The following is a 14,949-nucleotide window of genomic DNA, read 5'->3' on the forward strand; positions in this document are numbered from 1 at the left end:
TTGCTTGCCTCTAATATTATAGCAGTAGCCTCGAATTCTCTTCCCATAATTGTCAATGTCAATTTATGTGTCATATGATTTGCCTCAACAGGCCCTTTAGGTGTTATTACTATCATTGGTGTTTTCATATTTTTCAGTGGTAACTCATTTGTGTTGGCATATCGAGCAGACATGAATGAATGTGTAGCACCAGAATGCTATTGTTGCAGGAATAGCATTAATGTAAAACATACCAAGTGCAATGTCAGCTCCATCAGGAGTAGCATCAGCGCTGACTTGATTAACCCTGGCAATAGAGAATCCCTTGCCAGATCCTGGAGTCTGCTGCTTATTCTGAACTGGGGTAGTAGCAATCCTCTGTGGGCAAACATTTGCACAATGTCCAGTCTTTCCACACTTGTAGCAAGTAGTGCCTGCACTCTGTCCTAAAAACTTCGTTGGGGTGCCAGTGGGGGTAGCCTGACGAGTCGGTGGAGTCCCCTGAGGTGAGTGCTGAGCTGGGCGCTGGCCTCCGCCAGTGCGCACTGGTGTACCCTAGGGTGAACTGTAGCGAGGACGAACATTGTTGCTTCCCTGTCCCTGGGATATCGCCTTCCTCTTCAAATCACCCAGCTCAACACGCTTGTGTTCAATAGCTAGGACCTTGTCAAGCAGCCTATGGAATGATGGAAATGTATGTGCCACTAGAGCATACTGCAGAGGTCCATTAAGCCCTTCAATAAAATGCTCTTGCTTCCTCTCATCTTCAGCAACTTCATCCGGTGCATATCTGGAGAGCTGAATGAACTTATCGCGGTACTCGCTGACTGACATGCTCCCCTGCTTTAGCGACAGAAATTCTTTCTTCTTAATCTTCATCAGTCCAGCTGGTATATGATAGTTTTTGAACTGCGTAGTGAACTCCACCCATGTGATAGTATCAGCAACATCATGGGAAGCAGTGTATGAATCCCACCAATCAGCAGCAGGACCTGTCAAACAACCAGAAGCATATAGAACCTTCTCCCGGTCAGAGCATTGCACAATAATCAACATCTTTTCCACAGACTTCAGCCAATCATCAGCATCCAGTGGATTAGGAGAGTTAGCAAATGTCGGTGGCTTATGGCTCATGAACTCCCGATGCTTGTCCCGGGGTGAAACTGGTGGTGGTGGAGGAGGCGGTGGTTCTTGCTGCTGTTGTTGTTGCTGTTGCTGTTGCACCCTTCTCTCCTGGCGTATCTCCTCTCGCTCTTGGAGCATCTCCTGGCATATATCCTCTCGCTGTTGGCGCATCTCCCGGCAGTCCTGTCGCATCTACGCATGCATATCCGCCATGGTGTCTGCCATCTGCTGCATTATCCTCATCTGTGCTGCAATAGCTGGGTCAACTCCTACTGGTGGAGGCTGTGGAGGATCCATCTCAGGTTGTTGTTGTTGTGGTTGTCTAAATATCCTACGAGTGTGTTGATTGGGAGGTAGATCAATTCCACAACCCTTCCTGGTATTGACCATCTGAGTTAGAAACATATGGTAAGAGAGAAAGGATTATAGATGTAACACCCTAGGTGTTATCTCCCGTAAACAGCGATTATGGATTTAAGCGTGGGATATTAGTATATAAAGTATACACTAAATTTTAATCATCTCGCAAAAGTTCAAGTTTGGTGCCGTTTCCATTTCGATAATCTACGCAATTAAAAAGGATTCATGAAGCCTTTGGATTATCGAATCTTCGTCACTAGGGAATTTTGAACCGTTCGGATCACGCGCGTAAGTGAATACAAAAATCAGAAGACTTCTGATTTTATGTAAAATTTGGAGCCACACGCTATCCGAAAAGAACAATGTGCACAACTTCTCGCCCACATGTGCGATGCGAGACGTCGCTTCCGGAAGGATCGCAATCTCGATGCCTCATCGATATCGAGCATTTATTTTGCGATATGTCGAGTCCTATGTTTGATTAAAAATTTATGGATTAAGCGAATACAAATTTGGAAGCTCGATCCACCGTTGCGATCCATGTCCCAAATAAATTTATTATAACTCAACGACTAAAATGCTCAGTGAAAATAATTAGGATCGCACGTTATCTGAGAGAAATCTTGCACGAGGTTATGATCCAATTTATCCTTCAGCACACTATTTTGGCGACGAAATCGAGTGTACATTAGCAGATCTGGTTTCGGCTAATTTCGGTCGAATCACGTAGAGCAGATTATCGAAGCCGAAATCCGTTTAATTCGGTCCGTTGTTTCTTGCCTCGATCTCGTTTGATTCGACCCATTTTATATCGCTAAAAATCTAGATTCAAAAATCTAGATTCAAAAATATCTACGATTTTCGATAAAACAAAAAAAATTATCTTGCCGCCCTCTCTCTCCCCTGATTTGTCCAGTTGTCGCCCTGATCCGTTTTCCTAGTCGCGCGTCGTCCTTCTCTTTCTCCCTGACACGCGCTCCTCCTCCCTCCCCAGCTCTAGCTCGACCGACCGCGCAGCTCCCTGCGTGCCGCGGCTTTCCCCCCAGCTCCCTCTAGCTCGTGGAGCTCCCATGGCGCACATCCTCCCGCGCCCGGCCCCCAACGCCGTCGGTCGTCTTCGGCTCGCCGGCGCCGAGTCCCTGCTCCATCTTCCGCAGCCGAGCCCCTCCATCGCGCCGAGCTCGCCCCTGTGCGCTCCTCTCCCTCTCCCATGGTGCGCGCGTCCGTCTACCTGTTAGCCGCAAGCACCCGAGCCCCCTGGTGCCGGCGCTCGTGCCCGCCCTCAAGCTCGCTCTCCGGCGTCGCATTTCATCTCCCTGGCTCGTCGCTGCACTCGGACAGGGCGGATCCCGTGCCCTCTGCTACATCCCTGTCGAGCTCGTCTTCCAGCTCACCATGGCTGCCACATCCATGGCCCTGCTCAGATTTCGCCCAACCTTGTGGCCACGCCCATCGTCCTGCCTGCTCAAACTACCCCGCGCCTCGAGCCCTGCTCGATTGGTGTGCCTTGTGGCCTGTTGTCATGCTAGTCAGCCGGCGACGGCACCAGAGACCCTAGCAGACTGGCGGTAGAGACCTCACCAGGTCGCGCCCTTGCTCGACGCCGATGATGACCGTCGTGGAGCACCGCTGCAAACTCCCAGTGCCCTCGCCTTCAGTCTCACTCTTGCCGTGGATGCCATGCGCTATATCTCGTCGTCACCGTTCGCGTCGGGTATCAAACCTTCGCATGCCCCAGACGCATCGTCGTCACGTTCATGTGTTGACATCCGCGTTTCATGTTTATACCGGCAAAAGAATCCCAAAACAGTGTGGAGAAGCAAGCCCCTGGTCGATGCCCCCAAGTGCTCGGCGAAAGGCCTGAACAAGGATCATCGTCATTTTTGCGAAGTTCTAGTGATATGGAGGGATTCCAAGAGTTGTGGATTGAGGAGAAAGTGAAGCTCAGTTCAATACTCGTCAGGTGTTTAATCGAAGACTTCAATCGGAGACTGACGTCGGTCTCGCAAATATTGAGTCAAGTTAATTATGGTGAGCCGATTCACTATTTTTACTATTGATTTTATGATCGAGAAATAAGACGCTTAGTTTGCGTATGAAGTTTAAGTTAGAAATACCAGTGATGCGAGGTGTGCTTCGATGAGTTTAGTTGCCGAGTATATTCGAACTAGTTCTATTTTACAGAGTGTAGTATTTCGGTAACGCGTAGGTTAAGTTTAGTATTTTAAGCAATTATCGATAAGTCTGTCGATGCTAATTGTGTTCAGTGCGCGTAAGATAAAGTCGATGTCCTGCACTAGTAGTTTATATCATCTATGTTTGTGATCGATAATGTTGGAGTCAGATATTGATTAGTTAGATTAATAGCTATGAATAAATAGTTGTTATTTTGTTTTCGGTTGTCCAAATTAATTGGAGGTGAACAAGATTATTTGGTCCGCTTCAGTTGAAATCTAAAAAAGACTACTCAGTGGACATGGTTCTTTAGTATTTTAAATCTTTAGGATTTAAGTGGTGTACAAAATTCATTAATATGCTTCCTTACTCTAAATTGTCGGTATTCAAAAATAGTGAATGAAAATGTGACGAGTAATTTGCTATTGGGGGTTTTGACAAAAGACTTGCGCTTAGCTTATTATTACTTGATGTTTGAAGTAGATGCGATTACGTTAGAAAAGTGTGATAATTGGGCGTAGTCGTATATTGATAACTAGTGTTTCCGTATGAAATAGACAACGTCTCGCCACTAGGTGTTTAATTCGCTATTATGTAGCATTATTTAGGTTTGTGATATTCCTGCTTATATGCATTCATGTGCATTATGCAAATCATTTAGGTACGTTTATTGACTACATGATATGGAGGACCAAAGCTGAGTCGACCACAAGATGTCACTGCACGTGAGCCTCTCCATAAGATGATGCTGATGGACGAACCTGAAGATGGATAAACTAAACGAGTGCCAACACAAAAGCTGATCGACAAGTGGACGTCACCTAACAAACACTAACGTAGTGTTTATCCTAGGCAAGCCCCGGTGCATGCAACCCCTTCCTTGTATTTTTAAATGATTTTTACACACTTTAAGTCTAGCGAAATGTGCATTAGGTTTATAGTAGTTGCTTGGAAACCCTTTGATGCATTGGCTACCTTGAAATCCATTCCTTTTATAGATACTTCTGGTGAAGTATCAAATATGATTTACAAAATTGCTTAGCCCTGCCAAGAGGTACAACTTGTGGATAGAGTTTGTCCTTTCCATTAATGCCTAGCTCAGGTTTATCCTGAGCAAGGATGGCTTCTACCTGCAAGAATATTTTCATTGGGAGCGTGGTGGGATCTTACTGCAAAGTTTCGTATAATGCTCTTTTCATCCTAAGGAACACAAACAATCCTAAGGGTGGAAGTACTTAAATCAAGACTTGGGCTAGGAACAGGTGATGTTCTACCTAGGTTGATTAAGGATTATAGAGAATGTAGGCCTGCTAACCGAGGACCTTTCAACTGGTCACATGTCTCGTCATGGGTAAGCTTTGCCTCGGGCAGACTAATACTAGAAAGGCCAACACGCAATGGGAGTGGAGAGATGGCAAGAGTAGCGTGTACCCTCCGTGGCAAGAGGCTGGACGGTGGTGTATCTGTGCTCTCGGTTGGTGTGAACCCGGTCTAATCTTAAGAAACCCGGTGGCGAGTTGACATATGCAAGGGTTAAGTGCTACATATGTCGTGTGATTGGAGATCCCCAGCTGGGTATTAATCAATTCAGGATCGCCGTTACTTCTCGGATATGAAGACTTGGTCACTGACTTGCAATCTAAGTCATGGATGGAATCATAATGAGCAAAAATCATGTTGTACTGATTAATGTGATGATGAAATTAGACTAGATGCAAACAAGGTCTATTAATACTTAATCTAGCATTAAAATGTTGAAAGTAAGGACTCATTTTAGTAAGCTTTCTGCAAACTATTAAAGTTGATTCTTGCTAAAAGCCTTTCCTTGATTCCCAAATCCAGCATATTCTTGGGAGTCTTTTTCCTTAGTCGGGTAAGACTTGCGAAAGTACACTCCGTACTCAGGGTTTTTGAACCCGTGTTGTTGCAGGTACTAAAATTTGTGTTGTTGTGGATGGTGTTAAGTGCTGGTGGGCACGGCCTTCTTATAAGTCTAAGTACTTCTTCTACACTTCTTATTGAGGATTGTCATTGAGCTAGCATATATATTTCAAACTTATGAAAATTATACACCATTCAAAGGGAAATTGTGGCGGAACTGCCCGAATTATTCCAACTTAAGTGCCTAAGTCCCGCCTTAGAGGCTAGACCACACTTAAATGGGAATAACCCGTCAATCCCTCGGATGTAGTCCGACAAGGCCACTGACAGGATCAAGTACCACAATCTCACTCGATGGTGAGTCACAGAGCAAATACAATAAAGCATAAAACCATGCATATGAGAGTATTAAATTATTACATCACCCTCGGAGTTTTGCAAAAGTAGTCATCATTGTTCGAAGTGAAGCGGAATAAAACTAACGGTAGATAAACAGAGAGATGGGGAAGCCTGTCCCATCACTCCTCATGCTCCTCCTCGGCCGAGGTAGGGTCCCACTCGACAGTCCAACCCGGTGGCAAGATGGACGGCCAAGTCACTCCGGCAACCATGTCCTCCAGAGAACCTGTAAAATTATGCCACAAGCAAGGCTGAGTATACTAATACTCTGCTAGACTTACCCGGTGCGAGGAGTCTACTCCTCTACCTCTAGACATGCAGCTGTTTGGCTGTGGGGTTTGGTTGCCAAAAGCACTAGCTGAGTTTCTAAATCAAGTTTTTAACTTTGTCAAATTAAGTGTGACTCTCTTAAGGCTAAAGATGTACTATCTACTCATACATAGTAGCAAACATTTTTAGCAATCAACATCTTGTATCATCTCATCATAATTCCACTTGTTACTCAATGTAGCAGCATGGATCAAGCAGTCTCATTAGCTGCGAGAAGCAGACGATTCGAATCGAGTTTTTAAACCTTGCAAGGTAAACCTAAACACACGACGTGGCGAGGCACTCCGTCCCCACACACATCAACCGTCCCCATCGATTCCCCGTCAGCAGATCAGGGCTCACCGCCTTGGTGTACAATGCCTCATTGACCCCGACTGCCGTCGTGCAGTGACCGCACTTGTACCCACCATAACCGGAATGGGAGACCACGTCTCAGGTCGCGTGAGGGGATATGTCCACTGCCAGGTTCACTCAGGTACTAGGCTTACCGATTTACCATATTTCTCGACATGTGCTTAGTACGTTCAAACGCTTGACTCACGGTACCACACCTTAATCCTTATTCCAATTTTTATCCCGTAGACAACCAATCCCCATGGATTGTTGCCCACAAACCAACATCAATATGATAAGAAGGTGGATACAGCCAATTCCTGACCTCGCGAGAGTGCTAGAAAAACCACTCGACTTCTACCGAGATCCTAATTAATAAAGCAGCTACCTCGACCTAGCATACTAGTATTCATCTCAACAGGATTCCTGAGATCATGCAACTAGGGTTTCACACAACTCCTACACTTAAGTGCACATTCAATCCTACAATCAATAAGTGTAGTAAAATAGCATAAATAACAGGTTATGCATAAACCGGGGCTTGCCTTCCAAGGCTGTGGCAGGCAGATCCTCTGGTGCAGGCTCGGGTGCTGGATCCAGGGCTACCTCCTGAGCAGCTCCTTGCTCCGGCACGAGGACGTACTCTCCGTCAGCGAGGTTACAGTCTATCGAAATGTAATGAACATGTATGTCATGATTATGTAGGATTTAATAACATTATGCTAAAGAAGAAAACTAAGTTAATGAGTAACTTAGGGTTTCTTGGTCATGCGGGGCTTTTAGTGGTTTATGCTTATCACCCTTGGTTTTAGGTTTTTGCTAAGGATAAGCATATAGGATTGGTATCTCCTATCATAATTTAGTGGACAATTTACAAGGGGTTTTAGGATGACACCCTTTACCATTATTCATTTTCCTTTCTTTATTTTCTATTTATGAATTCTAGTGTAGGTTTGAACTACAACATTGGTTTAACGTTTTCCAAAAAATTTGTAAAAATTACAGTAGCTTGCCTATGGTCAATATAGCCTGTTCTAAGACTTTGAGGTTCAATTGAAAAAGGCTATGCTCTAGACAAAAACAACAAGAGTTGTGTAAATGGGCCACTTTGCACTACAACTCTTAATTAGGGGTGGGTTCTGTCCTAAAGGTTATTTTTGTTGGCATCTAACAGTAATAATAGGCTTCTGTGTCAAAAACCACATAAAGCTAAGGGATGGTTATTTAGTTGTGATTTTCCAAAGTTTAATGTCAAAAATGCACTTTCTACTACATTGTTATTTGAAAAATGTCAAACAGTAGATTTCATATTTTTCCTAAGTTCTTATTAACCAAACATTAACTATCCCAAGGGTTGGGGTGTTTTCACCTTGGGGTTATTCTTGTGGGGTTTTTCTAAGTTCTCCTTGTTTTCTTAAAATAAAAGGTATCCTATTTATTTTATACTAAACCAGAGTATAATAGATTTTTCTAGTAAACTACACTAAATAAGTACTCTTAACAAAATAGAAGTGCCCCCTGGTTCATCATTTAAATCACCTTTTCTATTTTTCTTAACCTTAAACATATTGTAAAATAAGTGGCAAAAGCTACCTTAATGGGGTGGACAGAGAGGTTTAGCATTTTTAAACAGGTCAGTATGTGGACATAAACTTCTCCAAATTTTTCTAACCCTAGTCAAATAGTGCAACTATTTTTCTTCCTATTTGTTAGCTTTTGGCCAAAACAATAATTAAATCAGAACCCTAAAGTTTTCTATAGTACATAGGGGTTTTATATTTTTCCTAAGTAGTTTATATTATTTAAGATCTGACAAAATTGGTTTGACTAAATTTGGATGAATAAAACAGAAGTTATGAATTATTCAAGTTCTGTTCAAATTTTAAATCAGATTTAATAAAGGTTTCCTGGAAAAACAGTTTACACCGAGGACCCTGGGTTTAATCCAAATCAACCCACTCAAATCTATCCCCGCGCCACTATTCCCCTGAGTCACTGACAGTTCAAAAATCCCCCTGACCTTTCCTTCTTCTTCCCCGAGGTCCTTACCCTAATGTAAACAGTACCCGCGGGAAAGAAAAGGGCGGCGCGGCTTACCGGCGGCGAGAGAGGTCCGGCGAGGGGCGGGGTTGGCTCGGGGAGGCTCTGGCGGTCACAACGATGTACGGCTCGACGACGGGGATGGCCGGAATCGCACGGTCCACGTGCGCAGGCGGGTGTCCTCGTCGGCGGCGGGTGTGCCGGCCAAATCACGGCGATCTAGTTCAATCCAATGGCCCGGTGAGCTTCACGGGGTGATGTAGAGGCTATCTGTGCATTGAATCAAAAAATGGCGCAGTGGCTTACCCGGTCTACGCTCGCCGGCGGTCGGAGGGAGTCCGGCGACCGTGGACTGGCCTCTCCGGCGAAGCAGACTTCGATTCCTCGCTCGGGGAGCTTCACCGAGGTGTGCTCAGTCCTCTCCGAGGGTCGGACGGGGTTGGGAAAGGCTTGGTTGGCCGATCTACGGTGGCAGGAGCTCGGGTGGCCGCGGACACGCCGTGCACGGGCAAACGCCGGTGAGTTTGAGCTCCGGTGAGGTTGAGCGTGTGCGAAAGGGTACGGTTAAGGTCACTGGGCGTTATATAGGCGCGGGCGCGGGCCATGGCGTCGGCTGGCCTTTGGCGCGACGCGGGGCACGCGAGGTCGGGCGCGGGCGTGCTCTGGCGCGCGCAGAACGCGTCGAACACGTGGAAGTGTTCATCTTCCCGTGTTCAAATGCCTGCTGAGATCGCAAACGTGCGAATCTTGGAAAAAATCCGGCGCAGACCTCTTCCTGGCACCTATGGCTATCTCTCATATGTGAGTTCCAAGGGAAGATAAGCCCTAGGTCAGAAGATATGCGGACGCCAAATCTGGCTTGTCCCCCTGCCCACTGCGCGACAAAAGTGATGCCAAGCCATGTCAAACGTCAAGGTCTCGGGCTCAACTTTTTCCAGGGGGTGCCCTAGGTGGTATGCCACATTTTTGGTATAGAACTTAGGTGGTTTTGGTGCCATCTTCAAGGTGAACACGGTGGATCTTTAGATTAGGTATAGATTTTGACCTAGAGAGAATTAGAGAGCTCTAGCTCTTTCTCTACTTAGGGAATGGATTTGGGGTTTCTTAAGGGGTCTTTTAGCAATGTTTCCTCTCTATAATTGTAGGTTAATAAGTTACTTACTTTGTGCCAAAGGTTTGGTCATGACTTGCACCTTTGCTTAAACTCTCCCCTTTAACCAAGGTGCTTAAGAGATAGGGTTCAAGAGAGGTCTAGGGTTTACTCCCCCCTTGTCCAAAGTGGTAATTGCACACAACTAGGGTAATGCTTTTGGTCATTCACATCTCTTGGTTAATACCTAGCCTCCAAGGCTCTTACACTTTTGCTCCTTAAGTTTCTTCCACATGTGATCATAGTCATTAGTGCATAGATGTGCCCTAGCCATGGTAACACCTGAGGTGTTACAGAAATACTTTGGATTTATTTTATAATCACTCTGATCTTGTATAATGGAATCATTATAACTTGTAACTTTTTGTAATAAAGTAATTCCGCTACAAAATGTTGGTGTGTGATATGTGTTTACTTAATCCTACGGTCCTGGTTGTAAGTGGTTTATCTGGGGTCCTTGGGACACTCGAACGGATCCTATTAAGTTATTTGGTGCACATGCATAACCGTCTGAGGTCTTTGAGACAAGGACAGGTGCATGTGGGCCCAATAACTTGGGAGGTTCTGCCACAGCTGGTATCGGAGCAAGATTAAGTATAATACAGTCACATACTTATTTTAAAAACAAAGTTTTGGTTTTAGAAAACCTAATTTCAACTAAACACATTGTTTGGTTTTAAAAAAAAACAGATTTGAAAAAAACTATAATGCTAGCGACATCCTCTATTAAGCCCTAAAACTAAGGACTATCAGGTGGCTTAGTTTAAAACACTAACCCACAACCGGGTGGGTATTGCATACATGTGTATTGTTATGTTTGAGGCCATTCAGTTTTGCATGGATCGATGCTCAGGTAAGGTGAGATGTGAGAGCATGACCGAACAATCGTCGGTCTAGGGGAGAGCATAAAAAGCGCTTGACTATATACATGTTCTGCATATGTATATATGAAGGCTGCGATGTGAAGTAATTACTTTTCCGGGATTCAGTACCCCAGGTGTGTGTATGGGTATACAGACATGGGAATACTGAGAAGTGTAATGTACTTGTAATGACGCACCTACGCTTAGGTAAGAAGGTGAGTTACCATAATGAGCTACCCTATGGTTAAAGTGTGGCAGCGGCGCCTATGCGTGGCTCGACACTTAATGATGAGCTGGCCTCCATATAGCGATATATGGAGTATACACTGTGATAAACTGTCATGTGTGGATATTGCATCATGGGAAAAATGGGCTGTAATGGAATTTTCTGCAGGTACACTAACCTCGAAAACGTATGTGTAGTTGACGACTAGCAAAATACCGAGAGAGTCGTAAGTATGCCACCGATATAAAACACTATTGCCACATTATGTTGGCAAAATCAGTGAGGACGAATAGGACGAGCATGCATCCTGATTGTTGCATCATGTTTGTCACCTATACACCCCAAAATGATTCTCTCATCTTTATTCCAGTAACCAGTGATTATAGATTATGTGGTGTAATGCTGTATTATGAACTCCAATGAAATAGTTGTCCTCCGTTCTTTAGGTAATCTATTTAGGTGTTATATATGTGCTTGCTCTTGTACTTGATGTGCCGATAGAATGTTGGTGACTTGTTTCCTTAAACCCAAAACTAGGCCATATTCTTATTTAGTGAACCATGACCCAAAGTTGATTTTTCCGTTATTCCTCCATGACTAAACTCATGCAAATGGATGTTTGGATAAGTTCTTTATCTAACACAAGATGTGCATGGGCTTAAAGCTAGAATTTTGGGTCCGTGTTCTTGCTATTTAATCCGTGACGTTTTAGTTGTCATATTTCCAACCTAGATCATGCCCTTATTTGATTGGCGCTAGCTGATGTCCCTTATCCAGTTTGCCTGTTCTTGAAGATCGCAATGTTGTTTTATCAACCCAACCTAGGAAAGTCCTGCTTGATCATCTTCTTTAATTTGATGCCTTTGGTTTCCCCATACCTATCGAAGGCATACCAACTTAATCCTTGACTTGTAATTGTTGCGATGGCACTGAAATATTCTTAGGGCTGAATTAGCATTCTCCAATCGTACTCCTTTCATCAAGTTTAGGTTATGGCCGTGTTTTGTTCATTTCATCGGGCCATGATCTATTTGTTTCTCTACTTGTAACCATTCTTACAGGTGGAGTATCTCTTTATATATTGTCACCCTTGCTCAATCCGTTGGTGTCACGCGAGACTTCTTATGGATTATGTCTGGTGATGGAGTTATGACTAAAACCGATGGTGCCGCGACGAAACCAAGGGCCTCCTGTGGGTGATCAACACATGGTTGTGCTACTTGGCACGCGCTGGTATCACAATTAGTAGTCATAATCCATTATGAGACTATATTGATATGTTATCTCTGCACAAATTGTTCTTACCACGTGAGATTCATTATTGGTGCCAGTTTTGTAATGGTGTCAGGGTTAAGGACTTATGGTGCCGCAGCGAAACTGAGAGCCTCCTGTGAATGTGCACACAGGACTGTGCTACTCGTCGGATGCTGGTATCAAGGTCTCTGATCGTGATCCATTATGGAACTACCCTAATATGTTATCTTCCGTAGATCTCTTCCTTGAAACGATTTCGGTGTCGGTTGTCAAAGTGACCAAGCAACATCTATCATCTCTGTTGGATCAAAAGGGGCTTACCACTTTCATGTGTGGTCTCTTTTCTTTTGATCTTGGTAGTGACTACTCATACAAGTTCCCTTTGCATCCTTGTTGTAAAGGTGAAGCCTTGGAGCTTTTTAGTGTTGAGAGACAACTGATTAGCTCTCAAAATGGAGATTGACTTTCCCTGCTGCTGATGCAGGAGTTTGTTCATTCGCTTTCTTATTTAATCCATGTATTCCCGAACCAAGTCAATTCATCTCGCATGAAGAAACGGATGAACAACCTGACCAAATGGATTTCTACCCAAATGCATGACCTTTTGCTAGCAAATGTGAACTCTCAACCCTTGGCTTACCGATGGTATTGAGAGGACCCACTCAAGGTCAAAAGTAGTTCAACAAGTTGGTTTTACTAACTTGTAACTTCTTTGTGATCAAAGGTTGAGTTTATAGATCATTTCAACGAGTTATCTAAACTCACCTTGGTTCAACCCATCCTAAGGAAGTGTTTATAAGAATCGAGATTAAGTCGGACAGTAACCACCTAATCATCGCTCTAGTCATGTCTCGATTGTATCACATGTAATTTTCTAACATGTGTGATCAAGTCGAGCCGTGCTAAGTATTTGATGAAATAGGCTGGTCGCGAAGTCAACATCAACGGACCTCTTCATTGATATTTTCTTGAATCTCTATCATCTTTCATGGACTTGAATTCTCTGGTTAGCCACATGTTAACCGCGACAGTATTCGACATCCACACCCGTCTCGTATGCTATGAACTTACTGTGACCACTTGTTGGTAAACTTCTTTTTGTGTGTTTTACCCAAGAGGTTACATCTAGTTCTGTTTGGGTAAAATCACGTATTCGCCGCTCGCTCAACAGACTCAGATAGTACAGTGTCATCAGAAAAAAGCAAACTGCACACATGGAACCTTATGTGTTCCTCTGGAAGACATCGTCTCTATTGGTGGACATCTCTAAATTAGCTTAAGGCGATACATGTTATGTCCACTAGAGAAACAACCTCCTGAGACACTCGCCTTTGCTTGGAACTGCATTATGTGATCGCTGATATGGACAGGAGTTACATTATTCTCCGCTCTTAAAAGTCTTTTGTTCCGAATCTCGGGACGAGATTCTTTTAAGAGGGGAGGGTTGTAACACCCCAGGTGTTATCTCCCGTAAACAGCGATTATGGTTTTAAGCGCGGGATATCAGTATATAAAGTGGACACTGAATTTTAATCATCTCGCAAAAGTTCGAGTTTGGTGCCGTTTCAATTTCGATAATTTATGCAATTAAAAAGGATTCATGGAGCCTTTGGATTATCGAATCTTCGTCGCTGGCGAATTTTGAACCGTTCGGATCACGCGCATAAGTGAATACGAAAATCAGAAGACTTCTGATTTTATGTAAAATTTGGAGCCACGCGCTATCCGAAAAGAACAATGTGCACAGCTTCTCGCCCACATGTGCGATGCGAGACGTCGCTTCCGGAAGGATCGCAATCTCGATGCCGCATCGATATCGTGCATTTATTTCGCGATATGTCGAGCCTTGTGTTCGATTAAAAATTTATGGATTAAGCGAATACAAATTTGGAAGCTCGATCCACTGTTGCGATCCGTGTCCCAAATAAATTTATTATAACTCCACGACTAAAATACTCAGTGCAAAATAATTAGGATCGCGCGTTATCTGAGAGAAATCTTGTGCGAGGTTATGATCCAATTTATCCTGTAGCACGCTGTTTTGGCGACGAAATCGAGTGTACATTAGCATATCTGGTTTCGGCTAATTTCGGTTGAATCACGCAGAGCAGATTATCAAAGCTGAAATCTGTTTAATTCGGTCTGTTGTTTCTTGCCTCGATCTCGTTTGATTCGACCCATTTTATATCGTTAAACATCTGGATTCAAAAATATCTGTGATGTTCGATAAAACAAAAGAAAAGAAAAATATCTTGCCGCCCAGCCGCCCTCTCTCTCCCCTGATTTTTCCAGCCGTCGCCCAGATCCGTTTTCCTAGTCACGCGTCGTCCTTCTCTTTCTCCCTGACGCGCGCTCCTCCTCCCTCCCTATCTCCAGCTCGGCCAACCACGCAGCTCCCTGCGCGCCGTGGCTTCCCCCCAGCTCGCGGAGCTCCCATAGCGCGCATACTCCCGCGGCCTGCCCCCAACGCCGTCGGTCGTCTTCGGCTCGCCGGCGCCGAGTCCCTGCTCCGTCTTCCGCAGCCGAGCCTCTCCATCGCGCCGAGCTCACCCCTGCGCGCTTCCCTCCCTCTCCCATGGCGCGCGCGTCCATCTCCCTGTTAGCCGCAAGCATCCGAGCCCCTGGTCCCGGCGCTCGTGCCCGCCCTCAAGCTCGCTCTCCGGCGTCGCATCTCATCTCCCTGGCTCGTCCCTGCACTCGGACAGGGCGGATCCTGTGCCCTCTACTACACCCCTGCCAAGCTCATCTTCCAGCTCGCCATGGCTGCCGCATCCATGGCCCTGCTCAGCGCCTGTCACACCCGGGTTTCGGGGCACCAAGACCCGGGCGCGAAC

The sequence above is a fragment of the Zea mays genome, chromosome 4, assembly GCF_902167145.1.
Source record: "Zea mays cultivar B73 chromosome 4, Zm-B73-REFERENCE-NAM-5.0, whole genome shotgun sequence".
Classification (NCBI taxonomy): Eukaryota; Viridiplantae; Streptophyta; class Magnoliopsida; order Poales; family Poaceae; genus Zea; species Zea mays.